Genomic DNA, 26,375 nt, shown 5'->3' with positions numbered 1-26,375 from the left:
AACAATTTCTAGGACTAAGATGTTGAATATCGTTAGACTTTCATATCATTGCAAAGCAGGAAATCATTCGTTTCTTTCCCCACTCCATCAGAATCCAGCCTTTTCGCTTTTGTCCAAGGTATCTATAATTGGCTACATGTCGCTTTCATCTGTCTTCGTCGGTGTAGTTGATGAACTCGAGGATTCCAATTGTCCTAACTGTGTTTGTTACCATAATCAGAGAAAACTTTCTACAGAAAACTTCGATTTTGTGCAGCAACTTGTTTTAGGTTGGAGCACTTCCATCAGTTTCTCTACAAGATAAAATCTTTGCTGTCTTTAAAACTGCTGTTCGGAGCTCGGCCATACGCCAGCAATATAAAAATGGATTAATAGACGAGTTCATGAACGCTATGGTGGAAGGGAAGGTCCATAGAAATATTGTTTAATCGTTAGTCATACCTGAAATTAAAGAACAATGAATAATGGAGAATATCATAAAATCATCGCGAGGAAATATATGAAAATAATTTTTGCACTCCTGGTTGATTGACGTGTGAGCTGGTTATTCGTATCAGTTGAATTTTCCACTGCTTGTCATTGAATGTGAATTTGCAGCTGATGCCGACGAACAATTGGGTGAATGTTTATGATACAAACCAAGCAAACTAAAAGTAAAATTGTGATGCCAACAGTCGTAAGTTAATGATAAATATTCCGCGACCAAAAAATTGAAAATGAGAATAAAGCACTAATGGACCAAATAGATACTAATGCATAGATCGCCCGGCTCGTTGTCATTAAATTTGGATACTGCAGGTGATAATGAAGAGCTACGAAACGATCCAGTGTTATGGCTGTCATTGTCGCGAGAGAGACACCGCACCCAGCAAATCCTAAGATCCTTATTGCTTGTTGTAATTCGGGGACGGTTCTTGCCATTTCAGTAGCTATGTAAACTGGTTGTACCACCAATCCAACCAGAAGATCTGAAACAGCCAATTTCCTGAGAAAAATGACGGAAGGTGAACCAGTCGATGGTGTCCTTAATATGGCGACTAACACAAGAGCATTACCAAGGATGGATGGCAACATCAAAGGTGCATCGGGGATGCAGTTTACAATTACCACTGTCTCGAAGCCACTAATTGGGTAAGGGTCTGTGTTGCTAGAATACTTTGCTTTAAATTTACTGGTCATTATCATGCGTTTTCACCTTTCCTCAACAGACGGCTTCGCTTTGGCGTTCGATGAAATATCTTATGTACGGATAATGATTATTCATCATCATATGACTTCGAGAAAAGAGTAAATATTGATGAGACGTTTTAGATTGAGATAGGGCCTGCTGTCATGTCAGAGTGGGTGTTTTCCACACGATTTGTATCTGCAAGTAACCCACTAAATTTACGATGTTTTCTCCTCTTCGAAAGTGAGTTGTAGTTACAATAAGTACCGTTAGGATATTTTCTGGACAAATTTAATGGCTGAGCATATGAGAAATATAAATAATACAAATAAATAAGATCATAACTAAGATCATAACGCACAATGGGAAGGCTTAGTGGAATAGCATCAGATATATGTTTGAGTTTCTGTATTCTGATTAGTTGAATTTTTTAAGGTATGGTACATTTCATTTTATTATGGTGTCACTTTCGGTACTTACGAGATCTTACAAAGTAAAAACTGTTATTATTCAGAGCCCTTTATATAATAATAAACCTTTTTCATAATAAAGGGCATAATAATTATTCTAATCATGCTTTCGAGGCCGAAAACGCTAACTTACACAAATGTGTAGGAATATCTTTTACGTCCCCATTTAAGGAAAAGGTTGTATGATCGATTAAAAAGAAGTAGAAAAAAAAAAAATTAACTAGAACAGAAAACCACAAACAGTGCAACAAATTCTATGAGACCTTAAAAATGATTAAAACAAAGGAAAGATATTAACTTCCAGAGCAAAACAGTAAATGCTCTCTCTGTTTCTCTTATTTTTTTGAATTTAGGCTCATCTGTTGCCTTTGCTCGTGGATGCCTTCTTCTACGTTCCCTTTTGGGGCAAAAATTCGCTATATGAATATCATGCACAAATCAGGAGTAAAATGTTTTGGGATCTTTCTGATCTAGAAGGAAGTATAAAAGATCCTTTTGGTTAAGTCTGATTTAGTTAAATGTCCATAAAGATTTTTTTAATCAATTCATGTTTTAATGTCTACTTACATGACGGCGAAAAGTCATTTCATCACTTTATTGACAAGGAGCTCAAACACGAATAAATAAAACAAATTTAAATGTGCCACTTATAGATTCAATCTTATGGATTGAAAATTACTCCAAAATCTTTTTAAAGATTATCTTTACCTTATACGACAATATACCGCTTCATTTCTTTGGTTTTGTCATATCTCGTCTGGTTTCATTTCGTTTCGTTTCTCAAAGTAGAGTGAGCCATCATGATGCGTTTCTATGCGCGTGCCCAACCGTGACATTGTCCCTTTCACCGAAACCCAGTTTAGATCAGTGTAGGTTAACTGCGTCGAGCCAGAGGATATCTACTCTTTCAGAGAGTCCACCTCTCATGGTAAACAACCATCCAGTGATACAGCTTCCATCGGCGAAATCGATTGGAATGCGTATTGACCAAAGCTTAGGCTAGGAATTTTATAAACAGAGCGTTTATAAAAAAATGGCCTTTGCTTTTTATTATTAGATGTGTAGATTATTGTCGTGTTGTTCGGGGCAATTGCAGAATTTGTCTCTCTGAAAAGTTGCAGCTCGTTATTTGGAAGCATGTCCATATTTCACTATATTCATTTGAACAGGTAGTTGCAGATTTTGAAAAAACTCCCACTTTCAAAATGGAGGTCAATTGGGATAGTTTTGTAGTTAAAACGATTTTTAATTTACTTGAAGATTGAAATCGATTTCATATCAAAAAGCAAATAACACCTAAACAAAAGACCACGAACCTTGTGAATCCCCCTATTCGTAATTTGAGTGCATATTCGCAATTTGTTACAGACTAGCTTGTTTTATTATTTATTATTAAAAGTCCTCATTCACCCCCAGAGGTTGATATATATTTCCATTCTTTGCGTTATCAGGATTAATCGCCAAAAAAATTTTGTTTGATTGATAAATATTTGCTGAGATATGCCTCCTCAGAGTTCGTCCTTTGGCCACGCCCTTTTGATTTGGTCGGGCGAAGCTAATACTGGTAACTAAAAGTCCCTCATGACGTCACAGTCAGAACGTCTTTCGATCGATGTGCCTACATTCACTTGACTACGCGAAGCTACATTACTTGAGACGAATCTGGTGTATTTGAGCAACCAGCGACCACGCAACAAGTCGGCATTTTCACATTATTTTACAGCAAGACACATGTTCTTATACAAGAAGTTAACATTCGTTCTTGCTGTGACGTCACTGAATGTTAGAGAGGTAGTAGGTCCGAGACTCGGCCCAGTAATTCTCTCCTGACCAAGTGGGTCCAAAAGGGTGTGGCCAAAAGAGTAACTTTGAGGCGGCATATCTAGGGAAATATTTAATCAATCGCAAAATATTGTTTGGAGATTAATCCTGATAACGCAAAGAGTCGCAATATATTTAAACCTCTCGGGGTGAACAGGGACTTTAAAGAAAAATCATTCGAAATACGTCAGTTACTCTTCACTACCTACATTAGTATTACTTTACCTATGATAGAGATCATTACATCAAAGGCCTCAAAATCATTCATAATATATGACTTGCAATGAAAGCACTAGTTTGCTGATTTTGACCACCCTCTTTTCTTTTAATTTTATTTATATTGGTTCTATTTGTTTCACTTAAACAACAATAGACCCTAGAATTGAGTATAATTGTAAGAGAAAAAGGGAAACCTCTATTATATTATCGTGCTTCCTTGCAATACATCACTTGGTGATGTATTGCAGTTAGTCTCAAAAAGTACAATATAATTTTTATCGACAATGTTCTTAAAGAAAATTCACAATACCTTCCTTGAAAACTGAAGAACAGAGATTATTTCTAGTTTCATTTGTGAACCTAATGATACAACGCTGCTTTTTGGTGACGGAATGATTTGTGAGCAGTTCTTCACTTGACTTAGGACCAACAACAAAAAAAACTATATCTGACAAAATAATAAAGGTGTTGCGTTGGTGGGAGGTATATAAAAATATTTATGGTTATCATAGTGAGTTCCCATTCAGTTTCACCATCTGCAGGGCTTTTCAATGTTTTTCCCACCTATATAGCAAATGTGCTAGTTTTGTTCTGTCGGTATACAGAAACAAGTCTTTGTTGTATGTATCACAGCTGCTCGAAACTCGCGGAAACGCCAGCAGTAAAAAAACGGATTAATGGACGAGTTTAAAAATACTAAGGTATCTGCTAGGATCCACTCCAACCCTAGCAGCTCAGATGGAAGTGACATGTTAATGAATAAAGGAAAGTAACACAGAATCATCACGATGTAATAGATAACGAGTTCTTGGCACTTTTTTTCGACCGTTGGATCTTCAATCTTTCCCCTGCACGTTGTTGAAGTTGAATCTGTATTTGATGCCGTCGAGCACTGCTATAGATTTTGATGTAGCAAATGGTGCTAATAAAAAGGGAAATAGCGATTGAAATGACGATAATGTATTCGTAGACCCTCCTATTCAAGAGACCTGAGATCGACAACAAGACGGCCACTGTCCAAAGGGTTGCGAAAGAATATATGGCACGGCTCGTGGTCATCAACACTGCATATCGCATGTGATAATGAAGCGCTAAGAACCGATCTACTGCTATAGCTGTCATAGTGAACAGAGAAGCTCCACTTGCAATGAAAGAAATTGTTCTTGATGCGTTATGTATAGAATGTTTTCTCGTTAAGAAACAAGCAAGGTACAGTGGTTGAACTGCCAAGCCAACGAGAAGGTCGGACACAGCCAAACTGCAGAGAAAAATTGTGCTTGGCGAACGGATCGAAGGTGTTCTCAATACAGCGACGAGCGCCAAAGTGTTGCCAATTAAGGACATAAGCATGAGGGGTGCATTGAGAACACTGTTTAGGATAACGATGATTTCAGAACTTTTATCTTTCACCAAAAAGTATCTTTCAATTGCATCAGCCATTCTTGCTCCTCGCACCTTTTTCAATTTGAGTTTTTAACACTGTCTTCCTGTCTCAGTGCCCTTAAACGGAACTGTCTCAGTGTCAGCAAGCTCTTCTGACGTATAAGCTCTTTCTCCACCTGCCTTCTTTTATTCGCCAAGACCCTCGTAAAAAGTGAATTCAAATTGGCGGCCAAAGCTTGATTTTTGTCACTGCTTGTAGGGTCCTGTTTGCCTGATAATGGGTATTGGTCCATTAATTACAGTATCCGTTCCAATATGTTCAATATGGGAGTCTACCTTGTCGTCACAACGAAGACAGTATTTTACACGTCTTGCAAAGAGCACGAAACGTTGGTAACGGCTCCATCAGGTTTTTCTTAATGAATGTATTCACGTCGTTATTATGTCCGCAGGGTTAGGCATTTTTTAAAATTTTTCGTTGTTCAGGATCCCTAGAGGTTGGAAGAAGCGCCTTGAAATTTACTGCCAAAGCGTTTTCCACTTAAGAAATTGCGTTAGGAATATGTTTGCGCAATAAATTAAAGGCCGCTGGGTAAATTAATGTTTTACGAAGTAAGACTATTTGTAAAGACAAAAATTCATTTGTAAATTTTTCTCAAAAGTTTGCAAAAATAAATATGGAGATATACATATGCGATGTAAATTTTGACTCTTCCTTTAAGACTTAGGTCTCTAATGATGACTTCAATTGTTCTATTTCCGAGTTCTGAAACCTCTCTCAATTTTAAATGAGACCATGTGCAAGAACCTCCTTGTGACAATGAGTTGTAGTGGCATGAACTCTAAAATGAATATTTTCATTTAAAAGGTCTTAAAGGCTTAAAGGCGTGAAGCATTTCGGAAATGGTCTATTGTCATGTGAGACATACTCAGAAAATCCCAGAATTTTGAGGTTCATGTTAATGGATTAATTTCTATGCTTTCATTACCAGGCAGAAGACGATTCCTTAATTGAGTGGATTATCAGTTTTCACCCACGTGAACTGGAGAGTTTAAAATTGTCTGGAGTTCGTTGGAAGAAAGCCATTGTACACAAACACAATGTCATGGTCAAGAGCACTTTCTTACTACTGCAACTGTGTTTGGCTGTTAATCATCAGTAGTTGAGTGGCAGTGTGCTACGAAATATGGGCTGGCTTTTCTTCAATACGAACTACCCGAAATGTAGAACGAGTGGTCACTTGGATCGAGGGACATTTCCGAGAGAGATTGCTCAAGTAAAAGGAAGTTCTTAGGCAAATAACAACGGATACAGAATTTTCTTCAAATACTCTTAAACTCAGTGGCGTCAGGCGTAGTTTCCAAGAACCTTTGATGTAATTGCTAATTAAAGTCATCATATTAATGAACCGCTTTCTAGCATCCGCTTGAAAATTCAAAGGTTTAACTTGACCAAAATTCGCTCACGTTATATTTTCATAATTAAGACTGTGTCAAATCACCCAGTTTCTAATACCTGGATAGAGTTGCTGTAATGCAAGAGACTCATTCTATTCTTTTTCATTCCGTTATAAAGGCTCTTTCTTTCTATCCAGAGGAGTCGTATTTAGCTTTAAATCCTGTTATTTCCATTTTTACACCTGATCAAGAGATTCTCAAAGAAAATCCTCTTTAGCTCCATGTAATAATTTGTCAATTTTAGGGTAAGAAGGAAAATGGCAAACGAGGTCAGAATGGTTTGGTTTGCAATAGAAGGATGAATATTTTGAGTCGAAAAAGAAAAGTTCTTATTTCTTTCACTTAATGCTTTTCCAATTTCCCATGTACACTGGGAAAAATCTGACGAAGGTCAGAAAAAACAAATTTCAGGTGAATACGGACTATGAACAAACGATTGTGTCTATAGTGTAGCGGTTAGGTTGAAAACGTTATACGAGTGAAGGATAGAGGCATTCATGGTATCTTCAGGATGAAATGTAAAATCAGGAAAGTCTTAAAAATCCGATTAATTTTCTCTTACGTGTTGCTCGTAAAGTTGGAGGTTTTATTTGTTTCTCATATAACAGATCCTCAAAGGGACAGATCCTCATAGGAAACACAGATCTTTAGAAATTGTTAAAGGTTGAGCTTGCCCTATTTATAAGCCCTACGCCCGCCTGTATCAAAAAAGCCAATAAGGAAAGAATAGCTGTATGGTTGCAGATCAGGAAAAGCCGCCTGTTACTATGGAAACGAACAAATGCATGTGTATGTATCATGTCGTTGGTTTTCCTTTTTATGGTATTTCAAAAAATGTTGAAATGGATTAAAAAAAAAAAAAAAACAAGTCTGAGTGTCACAAAGTAGAACTGCCTTATATAGTGTTCCATTTAGATTATACATACAGAGCTTTGACCTTCCAACTATATATTTCATGTGATGGTTGTTGGGAAGACTAGCTTACAAAAGTTTAGAAAATTTGTATCAGCTCAGTCATCATTGGATTAGCTAAATAAACTAGAGTTGACTAAAACAAGGTTCTGATTAACATCCATAGGAAACGATATTTAAACAAAATTAATATATCAAATTAATAAACATCAACAAGGAAATTCGCAACATGCATTCGTAAAACAGTATGAGAACTCAAATTAGGGAATAGGTTATATGAAACACAAATGTAAACTTAGTAATTTTGATCCAAAAATTCGAGAAATTACGCTGAGAAAATTTTTCAATTTAAAGGCCGTTTTTGTTAGTTTAGAATGTCGTTGTATCATCTTTATGAGACAGATTTTCCAGCTGCGACCGAAGAAGTGATAATAATTTTCAGCTATTTCAATATTTTAACTTAACAGCAGCCCATATTACCAGTGCCATGTGAAAGCAAATCAATTTTTATATTGAAGAGGGCTGAGTTTTAAAAAAAATATTTAAATGTCCTTTTTATTTTGGCTTAATTGATTTTGCCATGAGCAAACATTAAAGAAAAATAATTACGTATATGAGAACGATCCTTCGCAGTAAAGCACTATTTGAGCAATAGTGAAAATCAGACCTGAAAAAAATTTCAGGCCTGTACGGGACTCGAACCACTGACCTCTGCGATACTAGTGCAGCGCTCTACCAATTGAGCTAACAATCCAACTGGGAGCAGGCCATCAAATTAATTCGATATAAACCCGTAGATGATAAATCAAACAACAACAAACATATGAAACATATGTGTGAACTGCGGTTATGAGACGTATATGAGAACGATCCTTCGCAGTAAAGCACTATTTGAGCAATAGTGAAAATCAGACCTAAAAAAAATTTTTTTCAGGTCTGATTTTCACTATTGCTCAAATAGTGCTTTACTGCGAAGGATCGTTCTCATATACGTCTCATAACCGCAGTTCACACATATGTTTCATATGTTTGTTGTTGTTTAAAAATAATTACGTCGTCAATCAAACCAAAACTATTGCATAAACATTCCATCCAGCTACGTAAATTCCTAGTCATAGCTTACAGATTGCCTCTCCCTCAAAGGTAGAAGTTCTCAGCATATCGAGAGTGAGTCGATTTATTCTGATGTTCACTGAAACAGTCCGACAACAGGCCTCTGACTACGGAATGTTGTTGCTTCGATTTCTACCACTGCTAATGATTTTAACTGGATCTCAAGTCTACGGCGTGACTAGTGAGTCTTACTGGCCTTCTTCATTTGAATTGAAAATGGGTCTTGAAAATATGATGGAGTATCAAGAAAAGTAGAATTTTCCATTTGTACACTGACTGGCTCCTCCAAGTAAGGTTTTTGTCCAAAAGAGCTTCACTTCTGTAATTGAACTTATGAAGAAGCAGGCTGAGCTCCACAGGTCTAAGACCTTGCTTAGCCAATGTATACTATAGAAGGATTACTGGGATATTGGAGGCTCAGTGCGGTCAGCACGTCTCAACATTAATGTTAAAAGCGAATTCATGTTTCATTCAAAATGTTTTGGTCATCAATTATGCTCGTTACTAATCTTGCCAATGCTACATTATCGTTGAAAAGAGAATCCCAGTAAAGGGAAGTTTAAAGAGAATGCCCTTTCCGCTAAGTTCCTGTGGGTTTCCTTCGTAATCAAGGATCGTAATATTCGCGTACAAAGGGGGCTAGGAATCTCTTTTGCCTACAGAATATGAGATAAAGGTGACGAAATCGGACGACATGTTTGCTGGTACTGATGCAAGTGTGCACGTTAATCTAATTGGAGTGAATGGTGCTTCGACTGGATCCATAAACTTGCATAAGTCAGCTCAGGACTTCGACAGGGGAAGGTAAAATACTAGCTGCATAGGAACACATAGGATACTTAAATTGCGTAGAGTATATGGTTTGTCTGGCCTCGCCATGGACTTGATATAGCTCGGCAAGGAAGGGTAAAAATGGTAATCGGAGAGTCTGAGAACTCAATCCTGATCCAAAAATATCCAATTTCATACTTTGTGTGTATTATTTTTAGGCAGTTTTCGTCAATTTGTCTTTCATATACTCCATCACGTATCTCGGAAGTAGACAGTAGACAGCTAAATTAGTCTTTTCTGACATTTTAAATATTTTCTTTGTTTTCCTCCATAAAATTCGTTAATAGTTAAACGAGCTGCTGTAAGTCACAAAAGCTTATTAGATCAATTTGTAATCGAGTGTCTAAAGGTATCCGGAATTGCACTGGTTTTGCTTTACTTTGCTTGATGATTTGTCCAAAAACACTCGTACCAGTCTCTCAACTGATCAGATGCAGAACCTAAAACCCAATCACGACTTGGTCATGCGCGTTTTCCGGTGCTTTGGGCGGATTTCTTGGTTTTACTTTGAGTTCTTATTGATTCGTAGAGGTGATTTCCTTCCTTCTAATGGTTCGTTGCCACTATTGTTGTTTTAGTTGATGATACCCGATTGAAAAGGAATAGCTAAAAATGCGAACAAAGTTGTAAAAGATTAGATATCATTTTGCCACAGCAGACGAAAGCAAAAAGTAAAGAATGTGTATAGTTGGCTGCTGAGAACATTAACTCAGATTGTAGGATGAATGATTAGTAATATGCGCAGGCGTTAAAGCCCTGACTAGCTTCCGTTATACCTTTACCAAAGCAATAAATAATTTATATATTTTCTTTTATTTTCTAGAAAGGGCACTTTTTATCGAGATTCAAGCCCCTTGGGACATCTGAAGGCTATCAAAGTGCATCGTGACGACTCAGGATTTTTACCCGCTTGGAAAGTCGCTCGGGTGAGCTGTTTGGAGTTATTACGGAATTTCCCAGATAACTTGAGGCTCTTTTTGTTAGTGCACACTAAAAATCTTTCTCGGTCCAGTATAAATATAGGGGAACGTATTTGCCGAGCCAGATTAAGTAGAAACTTAATCATTTGAGCAGCTGTGTCATGCAGTTTTACTACATTTCAACGACTTTACTGTCAAATGGAAAATTACAGATAAAGGATGTTCATAGAAAGACTAAGAAAGGACTTTGCGAGTCTTGTATATTTACTCCATTGATTAAGGAAAACAAACTCGTGATCTTGAGCGGTGTGGTGCTATAACCACACCACATCCATTGAACACTTGCTTGATCAAAATTAAGGCGTGAATGGGAGAGAGTATCACTTACTATGAAAATTTATGTTTATCTGTTTTCTCTAGATCACCGTGCGTTTCAACCACTCGCCTCTGTATACGTTTTACTTCAATAGGTGGATACCTGCTGGACGATGGGTTACAGTGAACGGCAAGACAGAGTGTCCGAGCAGAATCTGGAACATAAAGTATTGGATTTTTCCAAGTATTGGCTTTTTTCAAAGTTAAAATGCCAATCAATTTAATTAAAAGTGCTTTTTTAATCAGCGATGCGGTACATCGAAAGCCTTAGAACAGGACAGGCTAATAGTAAACTTTATTAGTATATACCACACACGCAAGTGAAAACTTCTTTTCGTGCGCGCTGATTGGCTAGTTCACAAATGAACAGCAAGTACCGTACCCCCGAGCAGCCTATGAGACAAATTCGCGCTCCTACAATTTAATTTCCGACAATTTTTCGGTATATTGAAAAACTTATTTATTTTAAGTGTCTATGTGATATAAACTAGAAAAACTTATTCACCTCAGTATCAGTGGAAGGGTTGCCAGATATCTTTCTCCACTTCGGAGAATAATCATTATTATATTTTAAAGGTAATGCAAAATTGTCTTTCATATCAGGAGCGAATATTATTGTAAAACTCGCTTTTTCACATCACGAGAGTGTCCAAACTTCTACTATTATTAACCCTTTGAATACGAAAGAGAGCATATTTATTTAGTTGTAATTTGGCGTTACAAACTTAATTTCACTTCGTTGGTCCATGGAGCAGCTATTACAATATTTGCGGTTTTGAGACACCATGGGCTCAGACCTTGGGGTCACATGACCTGGATCAACAGTTCGTGTTTGGATGCGTTCAAATCGATTGGGTTTCTCGCTTTTCTAGCTGTTTATAAGTGTTTTTCGATCCATTTTCCCTCTACAGAAGCCCTCACGACGGCATGATTAAGCTAGAATGTGGGCAGAGGCAAGCCTCTGAAGGAAAACAGAGGTGAAAGATGGTTTCACGTAGAGTGGGCCGCCAACGACGCTTTACTGTCAGCTTGGCGAGTTCACAAGTGAATTTGTCCCTCGGGCCCATCTGTGGATGGCTTCCAGGACCTACCAAGGCTATGTGGCCAAGTTTTGACCAGTAAAAATTTCAATCGATGCGATATTTTGCTGGTAGGACTGAATGGCCCGACACTGGGCAACGGTTGTGTTCGCGACACTGGCTTTCATCAAATGGAGAAACAAGGGCTGGCAGATAAGGTGAGAGGGAATTTTCTTGCCAGACTCCAAGATCTGGCCCTGAGCTGTGATTTGAACGCAAACTTTTGATTTTTTTTAGCAAGTTTTATCTTAAAAGATCGACATGTTTTTGGTGTTGCTCTTGGAGCAAAATGCTGGACTTTGGGATTTGTTGCCATACGAAAGGTTCACTGCAATGAAAATCAGGAATCATTGGGGGCGTTTTAGGCTGCAATAGGTGTCACATCAACGAGCCGGTACAATTTACACACTTACATAATGTTGTGTCTTAAGTTCGACAAGAAAACAAGTATCAAAAGTAGTAACGTTATTATCTGGACATATGTGTTCACTTAGTATGCAAAGGGTTAAAATGCTTAAGACAAAAATTATGTTATGATCATTTTCTAGTTATTCGTTTAGGAATAAACTGAAATCAGTTTATCCGCAGCCCATCCAAACGAGCCAAATGGACCCTGAAGTGAGTGCATATATTCGTTAATCCTCGTTCTTTTACCCTCTGCCCAGCCAAAACGAGCCAAATGAGCCTCAAGATATATGCTTTTTTAAAAGTGGCTCTGTATTGTATAGTTGCCGGCTCCCATTGATTTACTTAAGCAGCATTTGTGGATGCTTTGGATTCAGCTTTCAACCACTGTGTGCTTGAGCCAGTGTGTTTGTCATCGAACTATTATGTTTACTGATCGATCCAAGGAAAATAACAATCAAATCAGCTTCTCTTGTCAACTGATCGGCGAAGGAAGAGTCCACTCAGATCAATTGCTTTTGTCAAAATATTAAGCTGAGCTAACCTAACAAACGATATTCATTATTAAGCGTAATCACTAACCGACTAATCGAGTCAGAGTGGTCGTGATTGTTTGTGTCTGTCAAAGCTTTAGCGCAGTCTGCAGTTCACTTCACATAAGACGTGTCTCCATTACCGATCATTATGTTCTGTTTTTCATGCGTTATATTACAACTTCCATTGATTCACTAGATGGTAGCCTAAGATAATGTTGGTGATAAGGTTGCAAATCGATGCCGATACTGTTTTTTTTTTTAACTTTCAGCTAATATATTTAAAACTGTTTACAAATCATGAAAAGCCTTAAATCGTTGCGATATCCCAACAAGCTCATTAAAACTGGAAGTAGATATGACGTTCAAGACTCAAAATAAAAGATCAGTTAGCAATCACAATATGTACAAAGACATTTTAAAAAGAAAAATGCATGACCCGTTTTGGCAAGTTCCCCAGTACAGTGAACCGATTTATCGCAATAATTTAACGTCGCTATTTTTATCATAGATCATTCGTGAAAACATCTCAGTTGAGTTGATTTTTTGTAGACGTTATTTGAGGCATGACTACAATTAAGCTTAAAAGACCGGAACCTCCTTCGTGAGCACCTCTAGGTGTCTTGAAACTTCTGAGTTTTGTTTTGTAACGCAATGATTTCCAGAGCGGAAGCATTCCTCTCATCCTGTCATATGATTTCGGTGTGGGCTCGGAGAAATCTTCTCCGGTTTCAATGTCAGATCTTACCCGATTCAGAGTATCTTTTCCGACCATTTCAGTCTAATGAGTGAACTGGGTTCAGGCAGAAGGATCTTATTACCGAACATAAACCATGAAATGTGTTTGATTGCATTTCACAATCGGTGATACATGTTGACTGCCAAAAACAAGGAAATATACCGCTCCTCTCGTAAGTAAAGTTCAAATGTGAGTGAAATGGAGCCTCTCCTCAAGCTTAAAATTTGCAGGCTAATCATCAATTGAGGAACTTGATAGTGACAGTAATTCCTACAGCAAATTTTCTTATCGCTTTTAGTTGTGTAAATGTTGTTACTGGACAGTTTGACAAAAGTTTGAATTAGAATATAAATATTAATCCTTTCCAAAAGCTGGGCAAGGCAGAAACGGTTTTGAATGCAGGGTTTCTATTATTCTCTTCTCGTGATTATAAAAAGTCAGTAGTGCAAGCTTGTGGTACAGATTCCCCGACGAATTATGATTCGTTTCACCAATGTATCTGGAATAGATCAGGATGAGACTATGGGCAAATATTACACACTTGATTTGTGCTTAAATCGGGGTCAATAACAATGAATCCGTCGGATGAAAACACCCAACTCCAATCATCAGTTGTCATAAACTGCTACTCAGGCTATTATGACTGCGAGCGACGGATAAAGAACGCAACCCCTAACTGTGATCACAATAACTGTTACTTACTTCTCAAAAATTATTTATGCAGAAGAAACTTTTTTAGGAATTAGCTATAGCCTGATAAATCAATATTAGATCAGTATATGCTTTGTAAAAAATGGTTTGTTCGAATGTTTATTCGAATGCTCAAACGAATGAAAGATGGGTGCATGTGAAGTAGATATTGTATTCCACAATTAAGAGGTTGTATGTGTACGTGAAGAAAAATTGTCTTCTATATCCATTCAAAACCCTTCGAAATCCTTTGAAAACTTAGCTAAATTACAGAGTATGAAATGATTAGCTAACAGCACGGGTCTTTTATCAGATAGGTCGCGGGTAAGATATCATTATGCACCCATTAGGTGCAACAACTGATTGGAATTTTAATGCGTGCACCCTTTTATGTCCATTGTATAGCACTCTGTTTTCCTGGTCTGGCAATTGGTCGAACTGTGCCATCGACGAACCCCCAACAATTAGACAACGCAGATCCTCTGCCGGAAACTACATCTGCAAAGTTATGCAAACAATCGGGCTGCAGCCAGGGCTGGTTTAAGCTTCGTAAAAGATACCCATAGTTATCAAAGATGTGGCTTGAAACTTCCGAGATAATTTCGCTTAGTTCAGGTACAGATCTCCCAAACCTTGGAATTAAATCGCTCAATCTGCAAGGGTATGCAAATCTTCGCAAAATAATGCACAAACCTTCCATGCCAGTTGCCACAGTCCCGTTTCTACGTATAAATGTATCAGGAATGGCCAGAACTTTTGCCAACATGGGCAGTTCAGCGAGTCCAAAACGAAATTCAGCCTTACATTCTTCGTCCGTGACGCGAGTCAAGTCAAAGCGATCGTATGACCAGTAGGGAAAGAACGGATTTTTCTTGTTCACCGTTTCGAAAAGCAACGAATTCTCGACGTCATCGATGATATCCTCCATGAACATAAATGCCAGAACATCTTGTGTGGTTTTTCTGCTAAACATTTCCACGACCGACAAAATGTCGCCACTTCTTACTCAAAACAACTACTGAAACATTTTTGTTACAAGCTGACGACGGCGACGACCGTGTTTACGACAGCTAAGCCCTAGGACTCCCGCGCGCAAAAATCGTACTCGTACTCGTAGTCGTTGTCGGATCTGAAGGTCCCTAATATTACTACTCTCTTGACTACAAACAGGAAGATCGTTTACCAACTTTTCACCAACAGTAGAGAAGTACTCATTTAGGATCTGCGCTTTCTTGTAATCAAATGTTTCGATTTCCCCATCTGATGACCTAATACCAAGTATGGGCTGCGGCTCAGAGCTGTAAGTAGCTTTTTGACCAACTTCCTGTATGACTTGCAATCTTTTACTTCGTCACAAAGATCGTTGTGGAACTTGCATCTAGCAACTCTAACATCATGCGTAACCCCATTTCTTAATGAGCGATACTTAGCCCACACTTCTTGATTTTTGGATTGTCTTGCTTTAAGAAGAGTGTTAAAGTGTAAGTTCATCAGATGGCGTATCTGCGGAGTAACCCAGGGTAAAGACTGACTTTTGACTTTGATCTCGCGCAATGGCGCGTGTCTGTCACATATCTGACCGAAAATGTGCATCAACGCCCAATAACAATCCTCCAGGTCGTCGAATACCTCGCATACAGACTAAGGGGCTTCAGCGATATCCGTTGAAAATTTGGCTTGGTCAAAGTTTTTATAAGGACGAGCCATAATTATTTTAGGAGGGGGTCGCTTGATAATTGCTTGGACTGATGCATGTACAAGAATGTGGTCAGAGATTCCAAGCTACCTGCTATGCGAAATACTAGCAATGTGAAGTAAATACATATTTTGTATGTTGAACTTTACGATGGGAGAGGAGCATTTCCAAGACACTTGGAACAGGTTATCTACCTGCTGTGCGAAATGCTGGTAATTTTATGTGTTAATGACTCCCTATTGGGCTTCTCCTTTTTTTCTTGCGCTCTTTACTTGTTTATATGTCAAGGAATTTCCAGTCAGATGTAAGAGGGATGAATGCAGTAATTCAGCTCGTTATCAGGCGAGCAACTTCAAATCTATCGAGTGGGCAACGAGTTCCTGATTAGAAATTACGATGAAGTAAATAATTATAAAAACCACCAGACTCAGACATTGAATAAATTATGTCAGGACCAACTGGGAAGTTTTTACATCAGCCTGGCGGAGAATTAATTAACTTTTTGTGTTGAACTTGAACTTCATTAGGCAGCCTGCTTATTGTACAGTAACTTATCCTTTGGTTCTTATTGGCTTAACTCAACGATTTCACCTGTTCAATTATGAGTTACTCGTATTCGGACATACCACAAATAAAGCAGCTTGTAATCAGAGTCCAGCGTGTTGTCATTTACAAACAAGTATTCAAATTTGAAACACTAGGTCGTATTTAGTTACAAAATATATGTTTATACGCTGTAGGGCAGAAATTACAATTAAGCGCTTTAAAGATTAAATCAAGAAAAGTTTTCGACATCAGTCATTATAGCAAGTTGATAATTTTTACATTCATCTGGCAGATGTAAACACGACGCAAATGCGTCATTTGAGGGGGCTACACGATAAGTCCCAATGGAATACACAGGAATCAAAGTCGACTACTGATTTGGTTATTGAATTCAAGTTGTTTGACTTGCAGCGTCTGAAGCTGATGGATGCCGTAATAAGGCAAAAAGTACAATTCGTATGTAACGTTAAGCATTTGCCGGGAACATAAAGAAGCTCAAAATTTTTGCGGAATCTGCGTCTATTCCACCTCTTCCAGTTGATAACTGATTGACGACAAAATACAAAGAAGGCGCTCAGTTCCTTTCCGGGCATCAGCTACGAACTCTTCTGGATAAGAGGCAAGGAGATTTCTTCCAACCTGTAAGTTTGGATTTTATAAAAATTAAGTAACCTGTGAGGACCAGGGCTCCACTAGTTACCGTTATGTTTAGATCAAGATTTGATGCGCCATAATGTACTGCGTCTTTACCTCCAAATAACAATTTATTCAATTTATTCTTCTATTTTGCGGTCTGCACTTGTCATGTTCTGTTTACGTACATTTACCTTCCCTGAATCAAGCGCAGTCTCCAGAATCAGGTTTAAATCTAAACTGGGAATAACTTCAAAATAACCCTCAAAGGCCAACTTAGGTTAAAAATTTACAATAAGTCTTAAAACAGAATTTTTCGAAAAAACAACCATTTGGATTAAATATGAACGAGAAAAACAGCGCATGGAAGTTTCGTCAGTTAGATTTGAAGATATCAATTCGAGGAAACCAATCTGATCTGCGTGGGCAGCCAGATAAGACACCAGATAAGACACCATCTGTAATACGTCGTAACAGAAAATTAGCCATGTAAACATCTTTTTCCAAATTCTGATGACAAAAAAGTCGTAGCGAAGACCGTGTGACCACCCAATACATCGGAAATAAAAATTATAATAAATTGTACATTTTTCAGTAATTGTGATAATTGCAAGGTCTTTAAAAGTCTCCAAAGTGATGGTGAAAGCATTCTACCACAAAATAATAGCAGAATAGAAAAAAATCAAACGTCTTTTCAGTAATTTGTATTTTTTTTAACTAACAAAGGTTCGCTATATTAACAAAATAGAAAAAAAAATATTAGAAAATGAAACAACCTGGTTTGACGTTATTCATAGTTGAAACTGTAAAATGTTAAAAGAAAGACGTCATCGAGGCGTTTTGGTTGAATTTCATCACAGAGATTTATAGTCTAGGCTTTGTTCCTCACACATTATGGATTCAGCGGAGGGCATCTCTCTCATTGAATAAAAGCAGGAAACGTTTTAAAAGTATAGATGCGATAAAATACAGTCAGGCGTTTGAGAACATTTTGGTTGGAAGACACATTTGAAGTTCGTAACTGTCACCGATTTATTAACGTTCGTACGATTGTGCTAACCATCCTGTCAATCCTTCCAGAATCAGCACATCGAAAGTGCCTTTTATTGAGGATTGTTTAAGATAGATGTTTTAATCAAGATATTTTTTTAACTTATCTTACTCAAGATATTATTTTTCATCATTTTCCATCACTTGCCGATAGATAAGAACCCATATCGAGAGAAGACACTAGAATTGGTTCTTTAATGCATAAAATCGACTTTTAACTCATTTAATTATGCTGAGAAAAACCGAAAAAAAAAAAGAGGCTTTTAAAGAACTGAGGTTCGAATCCTCGCCTGGTCTTATATATTTTTTTTAGTCCCGCCTTCGTGAAAAATGACTTAAAATTTCTTCAAATTGAAAGTTTTTGACTGATTTATGGTTGCAATGCGGATGTCATCAGCTAATGTACAAATTTGCACTACATTATAAATTCAAATGTAACTTAAAATCAGTTCTACTCTCAACTGAAGATGGTCGTTGAACGACCGAAACATGTCTTACAAATTTAGTTTAAAAAGTGTCGTTATTTTTATAAAGATTGCTGTGAGTCTGCTCCTTTCCAGAAATTTGTATATATTGGGGAAATTATTGATGCTCAGTGTCAACAACAGAAATTCGTAATTTAAGTTTTCCGCCGCTTTGTTGAGGAGATAAAAGTGCTAAGAGCAAAAACGTGTCACAGCCAGGTGACACTGATATGATCTATAAATGACCCACGGCAACATAGAATGTATTTTCTTACATCTTGATAAAAAACAAAATGAGTGTATTAATATTATGCAAAGCTTGTTGGAGTATAGCGATTGTTTATCAGGCGTTCGACCCAACACGAAAAGCTGTCAGACGTATGTCGTTTTCGTATTTTTGCTTTCTCTGGTACCTACACCCTCCAGGAAAAGATCCCCAAGCTGGCGTAATGAGACTGGTCTAATTTATGAGTGAAATGGGGTAAAATGTTCACGAAAATATTTAGGAAAATATTTCAACCTTTTTTTGTATGCTGTAGATACCTTTTTTTTTAATGCGAAAAGACATATTTTTCTCTTTAGTAATTATTACGGAAATAGCAACTGAAGTTTCCTGATTTAAACAGGATATGACAGATGAATGAAATTGAAAGATGTTAATCAGAATTCGACAGTTAGATGAGCAGCTGAAAATCCTAGCGAACTTGACCAAAGATCATGCTACCGTCCAATTTCTGAATGTAGGGTTTCTGGTATTCTATTCTCATGATTATAAAAAGTCAGTAATGCAACCTTGTGGCACAAATTCCCCGATGAAATTACTGCACGTTACGCTCAATGATTTGTTGTACCAATGTATCTGTTGATTATTATGTTGTCGCCTGTGTGCAAGTTATTCCTTTCAAAGATCAAGAGAAGGTTTTTGGAATATATTATGTACATGGTGCACATCGAAATGAGCATTCGACTGAAAATCGACAGCAACAAGAAACCTTAAAGTGCCCCTGAGACGAAAATTAGCCATTTTATTTTGGCCTAAATTGTTTACACAATGTTGAATTGAGTCAAGTTAAGACCCTTTTTGCCATCGAAAACTCAAAACAAATTTTCGATGACCAACTTTTACCGCTTCAAAGTCGTCCAAAAATTGTCCGCCATTGCATCGGTGCTTTGAGAGGTTTGAAGTGAACTCTGTTTTTGAGTTACACTTTGGCCTCTTGTTTTTTCTGTCTTAATCATGATGACTATTGTCGTGTTGCTTCGGTGAGGTTTAAAGCAGAGTTTGTTTCAACTCTTTTAGAGCCGTGACCTCATTGCGTTATATAGTATTTTTTGACTTAGATGCATACATACATACATACGCATACATACAGACATACGTTAGTTGACCACTCCCCATGGGGACTTTTCAGGGCCAATTCCCACCCATCCCACCCCAGGGGAGGACATCCACGACACAGTAATCTCTTGCGTGGGAAATTAACGTCTCCTATCCCTAACCCTGCAGGAGACGGGGCCTACGGTTTATTCGTCCTTATCCGAGAAGACTAGTATATCTATCCATTTCTTGATTATAGAAAGGTAGCAAATTCTCCTCACTTATTTTAAGACTATGAGTATCGGTCCGGCAGGGGCAGGGGCAGTCTGCAAGTAGCGTTCTGAAAATTTTCCAAGTGGCTCTGAAGGGCGCTAAAAGATTGAACCACCAGGCCAGTTTAGTTTGATATGAAACAGAAGTGGTTCTTTGTCTAGTCCGCGAAAGATGGTGTAACGGAGGCGCATTCGTCTTGCAAATAAATCTCGCAAAAGTTGGCCTGATTTTAGAATTCGTTTGTCAGGGGTGTTGGGATAAATTTGAGACCCTTTGATAGCACGCTGACCTGGCTGTCAGATAGTTGATAGTTTGACAGGTTCTTAAAGAAAATTTCATTTTCTCGGTTTTTTGGCTGCGAGCCTACATTTTATAGTGTTTCTACGCTCTGTATCCTAGGCTGTTTGTTCTGCTTTCGCTGATATTAAAGCCAGCTATTTTTAGAATCAGAGTACACAATTATATTTTTCATCTCTTTTGTCTAAAAGTGAGCTCTTTGAGGTCAGAAATCTCAATCCTCAACTCGGCTATTTTATCATTCTTATTTACAATGTTCACCGAGTACTTTCCTTTGTGTGAGGTATTCTGCCAGAGAGTTGTTAAAGGTGGATATTGATCAGCTCATATGTAAAGGTGACAAAACCCGTGGAGGTTCGTAGACTTCGCTTTCGTCGAGATTGCAGTGAGGACGGTGTTTCTTGTCCCTTCTCTTCTTGAGGCGCGGTGGCCTCATGGTTAGTGCGCTCGACTCCGAATCGAGTGGTCCGGGTTCGAGCCCCGGCCGGGACATTGTGTTGTGTTCTTGGGCAAGACGCTTTACTCTCACAGTGCCTCTCTTCACCCAGGTGTATAAATGGGTACCGGCAATATAATGCTGGGGTAGCCCTGCGATGGACTGGCATCCTATCCAGGGGGGAGTAGAAATACTCCTAGTCGCTTCATGCTACAGAAACCGGAGTTAAGCACCGGCCTAATGGGCCACTAGGCTCGTAAACAGACTCTTCTTGAGCGGTAGGCACTGAACCCGACAGAATTTTTCACCTAGATCCTTCAAAGTACACAGATCTCTCGAAACAGTCCTCCGAGAGGTGTTCAGAGTAGATCACAAATATTTCTGTAGGATTAAAGTTTACTCGGCGAGATCGCACAAATCGCATTCGTTTTTCCCGCTCTGATCTATTTGCAAGACTCGGATGCAGAGAAATACCTGCAGCATGGTCTGCACGATTACTTCAGCTTTGATTTACGCATCGATGCCTCGTTATTTTTTCTTTAGTTTTTGGAAGAATAAAGTAAAGCACTACGTTATGTTTGCTTGACATTTTGCCGTGTGAGATTTTCGCGTTGAGCCTCTGACGTCAATTCCTCTGAGTCCTGCGATGAACTTCCGGAACACGATTAAACAATGGCCGACGCGAAATCGGGAATTTTAACGGCCCGAAAAAAGATATTTCTGGTGTTCGGTCTAAAATGAAATTTGGCAGAGTAGGTAAGGGAGACACACTGAACACGAAAATGGAAAAAAATGATGTACGAAAATTTTGATCTCAGGGGCACTTTAAAGAGAAGAATGGTTTGGATGCTGATCATTGTTACCTCCACCTTTGCCCTATGCTGGCTTCCTGCCCATGTGGTTCACATAATATTTGTCATGCAAACATGGAATATTGAGGTAGCCCTTCAGCCGATTGTCATGTTTGTGTGCTTTTGGTTTGGTCACGCCAACAGCGCCATCAATCCATGGCTGCATATTTTTCTGAGCACCAAGATCAATACACCATTTAAAAGAATGGTTTGTGGAAAAACCCGCCAGTCGTCTCCAAGTCAAAGCGACTTAACATCAAATACTTTCTTACCACCTGAACAAGAAACTGTCGAGGAAGAATCAAGAATATAATCTTCCCAATCATTTGTAAAATTTATTGCTAATTTGTAAAATTTATTGCTAACCCTGAGCTACTCGAATATGTTAAAATCCAGGGCTACCAGATGGAATATCGTAATCGTGAAAAAATGAAAGGTGGAGGCGTCGGCATGTATATCCGTGAGAATATAAAATTTTTAAGGCAAAAAGATCTAAAAAACTTACACCCTGATGTGGAACATTTATGGATTGAGATACCGGGAAGAAATAGACATAGCAAGGTGCTTATAGGGGCCATGTATCGTTTAACTAGAGTTCTGAGTACACAAGAACGGTTAATCAACGTGGAAGATATGCTCGGCCACATTTATAATAACTATAGATGGCCTGTTAATACTAACCGGTGACATGAACATTGATTTACAGAACCGAGATTTTGCTACCACAAGGTAGTAGAATGAGCTACTCGAAGTTTTCCATTTGCAGCAAATGGTACAAGAGCCGACCAGAGTATCAAGGCATTCCAGCTCGTTGATAGATCACATTTTAACCAATTGTCCTAACAGGATCACGCACACTGGCATACTTCCTTGTTCGATTGTCAGTGACCATGACAGTCTCTTTGCCTGTGCCAATGTCAGGGTGGAACGTTTCAAGCTAAGATATACATTCATACGCTACATGACAAACTTTGATGAACATGCTTTCGTAGCTGATTTGGATCAGGCTCTCTTTTCATTAATTTATTTGCCTGATGACCCGGTCTTTCAACTCGATCTACTAAATTCTATACTTGTTGAGCATATTGATAGGCACGCTCCACTACGTCGCTTTCGTCTTGCGCGACCACCAGCCCCTTGGATGAAAACTGAGGAGATTCAATTGCTTCAAGCCAATAGGGATAAGCTGAGGAAGGTTGCCCATCGGACAAACATTGCAACAGCCTAGGATGCATTTGGAAATGTGAGAAACGAATTGGAAAGAGCCATTCGTGTTGCACGCGAATAGCTTGTGAAAAAAGCCTTATCGTCAAAAAAGCCTAAAGAAATCTGAAACGTCATTCATCGGATACTAAAACCAAGTCAAAAACCAATTAGATTTGACCCTGACTCTCTAAATAAATTCATTGTGGGAACTGCAGAAAGAACTCTCGCAGGAAATAATCCACCAATCCCTTTTGAAGATTTGCTTGGAGTTATAAAGAACTTACCACCGCATGAGGATGACAGATTAACTTTTAACCTTCGTCCCGTCACCTACCATGAAGTTTTCCAAGCCTTAAAGACGCTCCGTGCAGACTCTTCTACCGGACCAGACCTAATTCCAGCCCGATTCATAAAGCTAGCAGCGAAAGCAATAGCCAGTCCGCTTACTAATATCATTAACAATTCAATTTCGAAGTAAATATTTCCCAGTATATGGAAAGTGGGTCGCGTAAGTCCAATTCCCAAGATAGATAATCCGGCAACGGATGAAAGCCATTACAGACCAGTTTCTATACTTCTGGTCTTGTCAAAAGTCGTTGAAAAACTTGTTTCTCAACAAATAGTTGACTTCATTGAAGTTAATCAATTCTTGAAGCAAACAATCTCTGGATTCGATAAAGGCCATTCAACCAGCATTGTCTCATTGCGCATTAGAGAATCAGGGCCATGAAAAAAGGCGAACTTACCTTAATGGTGTTGGCCGAGTACTCCAAAGCATTTTACACCGTGTCGTATTCTGCTATCATACAAAAGATGTGCAGAATGGGTTTCTCAAAACCCTTTTTGTCTTGGATGACAAACTACCTCTGCGACTATTGTCACTCCGTCTTTTCACCTCTGCCGCGATACTTGCTGAAGCGCCTTCAAAAAATTGAGTTTGCCGCCGCAAGTTTTGTTTATGGCAGATATGTTAATAACATCGGAGAAACTTTAAAGCTAAATTGGCTTCCTGCGGAGGAAAGAAGGGATTTTAATTTGCTGAAGTTGACCTTTAGAGCGCTTTATTTTAAACAGTGGCCAATATATCTGAACTTACAACGAGTCCCTATACGCAGAAAGCTGCACTCATCAGACTGTATTAGACTACAGGTTCCTTTAGAAAAGAGGACCTTTCAAGACACCTCGGCCGTTTTATATTTAATAATCTACCAAAGGAATTGAAAACCTGTGATGACTTGCATATTTTTGCATCGCGTTTATTTAAATACTTAAAAACCGGGCGAAGGCACGCCTTTAGTAATTTTAAGTTAGTTTAAGTTTTAAGTGTATACAGACTGGAATGTTTAGCTACTTTAAATTTATGATTGTAAATATTAAGTAGGTTTTAGTTGATCCTATAATGTATTTGGTTAGTGACAGATGAAGAGCCACTCTGTGGAAACACTGTCAGTAAACTTTACTTTACTACTTACTTACTTTACTTTACTTTACTTTACATTTGATGACTACAAGAAGACGAAATCATGGCACTAGCGTCAGTATCTAAACAACTGTGTGTACCTACCCCTCTCCTCCCCTGACAAAGCATTAACTAAGTTGACTGTTGTTTAATTAGGGGAGGAGTAGGCGCGCAATGGCTTAGATAATGAAATTGATCTAAACTTTAGTAACACTGATCAGACCAACAAGATAAATATTAAGAACATATTTGTGTGGTAAATTTTACTATGGAAGAGGAGGATTCCGAAATGCTAGTAATATTAAGTAAATACATATTTTGCATGATGAATTTTTAAATAGGAGAGGAGCATTTCGAAGACATCATGAACAGGTCCTCCCGCTGTGCGAAATTATGGCTATATTAGGTAAATACATTTTTGCATGATAAATTTTAAGATGGGAGAGGAGCATGCTGAAGACTTCCGAAACAGGTTATCTACCTGCTGTGCGAAATGCTGGTAATGTTTTTTTTTGAGGTAAATACGTATTTCGTATGATGAGTTTTAAGATGGGAGAGGAGTATTTCGAAGAAATTTGGAACAGGTTATCTACCTGCCGCGCGAAATGCTGGTAATTTTATGTGTTAATGACTCTCTATTGGGCTTTTTCCATTTTTCTTGCGTTTTTTCTTGTTTCTATGACAGGGATTGACTGATAAGAAATTACGATGAAGCAAATGATCATGAAAGCCACCAGACAATGATATCATGCGAGAGACTCACAGATGAAATAAATTATGTCCGGACCGGCTGAGAAGTTAATATGTCAGCGTGACGGGGAATTTTATCTAATTTTTGTTTTTAATTATCTAATGCATCCCTCGATTTTCATCGGCTTAACTCACTGATTTCACCTGCTCAAATATGAGTTGCTTGTATTCGGAGAGACAACAAATAAAACTTGTTAACCAATCAGAGCCCAGCGTTTTGTCATCATAACAAACTACTATCCCCAAATTTGAAACACTAGGTCGTATTTAGTTGTAAAGTGATTTCAATTAAAATTTACTTTTAAACTCTGTATGGCGAAAAAACTTATTTAGCGCTTTAAAGATGACATGAAAAATAGTTTGGAGATTAGTCATCGTAGAAAGTCGATAATCTTTGTATTCATCTGAAAAATGTAATCCCATCGCATATGCGTCATTGAGGGGGCTACACGATACGTCCAACTGGAATACACAGTTTCTTATTCGACCCCTGATTTGATTATCTAAATGCAAGTTGTTTGACCTGTCAACTTCTTGTCAGTTTAAAAGCTGATAGGTGCCGGAATAAGGCAAAAAGTACAATTCGTATGTAATGTTAAGTATTTGCCGGGAACATAAAGAAGCTCAAAGTTTTGCAAAATCTACTTCTGTTGCACGTCTCCCAGTTGATAACTGATTCATGAAAGGACGGAAAATGAGCGCACTGTAGGTACCTCCCGTTCTCCTATAGAAAGCCTTAGAAAAGTTTTCTAAGGCTTTGTATGGGACAAAGTGAGGTACTAACTGTGCACGCATTTTCCGTCCTGTCATGACGTCACGAAAAAATTCTATCATTTCCTTTCCGGAAATCAACCACGAACTCTCCTGGTTAAGAGGCAAGGAGGCCTCTTCCAACCTATAAGTTTAGATTTGAGGAAAATTAGGACCAGGAAAATTAGGACCAGGGCTCTACTAGTTATTTACTTATTTATTTCAAGATTAGTACATATAGAATATATACAGGTGTTAGAACAAAAGGATATAGTATCCCCCACAAGGTTCAATCACCTTACCCAACCCCACAAACCTAAAAAAACAAAACATATATATGATTAGATAAAAGCATCTTAACAAGAACATACATTTCTTATATTCACTCTTCTGTATTTTGGAGAAATAATCTTGTATGAGCGAATATCATTCCCACTAAAAGCATAATGCAGAAGTTACCGTTACCGTTACCGTTACGGTTACCGTTATGTTTAGATCGAGATTTGGTGCGCCATGATGTATAGTACCTT

At 38.2% G+C, this 26,375-nt stretch overlaps 1 long non-coding RNA gene and 2 pseudogenes across 1 annotated transcript; 1 reads left to right on the top strand and 2 right to left on the bottom strand.

Annotated features, from left to right (window-relative positions):
• Window positions 1-474: 474 nt before the first annotated feature.
• On the bottom strand, window positions 475-1,074 carry LOC148723124 (melanocyte-stimulating hormone receptor-like; annotated as a pseudogene).
• A 3,184-nt stretch (window positions 1,075-4,258) lies between these two features.
• LOC148723123 (melanocyte-stimulating hormone receptor-like) lies at window positions 4,259-5,118 on the bottom strand (annotated as a pseudogene).
• An 11,445-nt stretch (window positions 5,119-16,563) lies between these two features.
• Window positions 16,564-25,419, top strand: LOC148723122 (uncharacterized). Its single transcript, XR_015991315.1, has 3 exons — window positions 16,564-16,999; window positions 24,687-24,751; window positions 25,031-25,419. It is a non-coding gene; the product is annotated as an uncharacterized LOC148723122 (long non-coding RNA).
• The last annotated feature ends 956 nt before the right edge of the window (window positions 25,420-26,375 follow it).

The sequence above is a fragment of the Stylophora pistillata genome, chromosome 9, assembly GCF_964205215.1.
Source record: "Stylophora pistillata chromosome 9, jaStyPist1.2, whole genome shotgun sequence".
Lineage (NCBI taxonomy): Eukaryota > Metazoa > Cnidaria > Anthozoa > Scleractinia > Pocilloporidae > Stylophora > Stylophora pistillata.
Note: the sequence above shows the minus strand (reverse complement) of the source record. Positions and strands in the feature narration are given on the sequence as shown.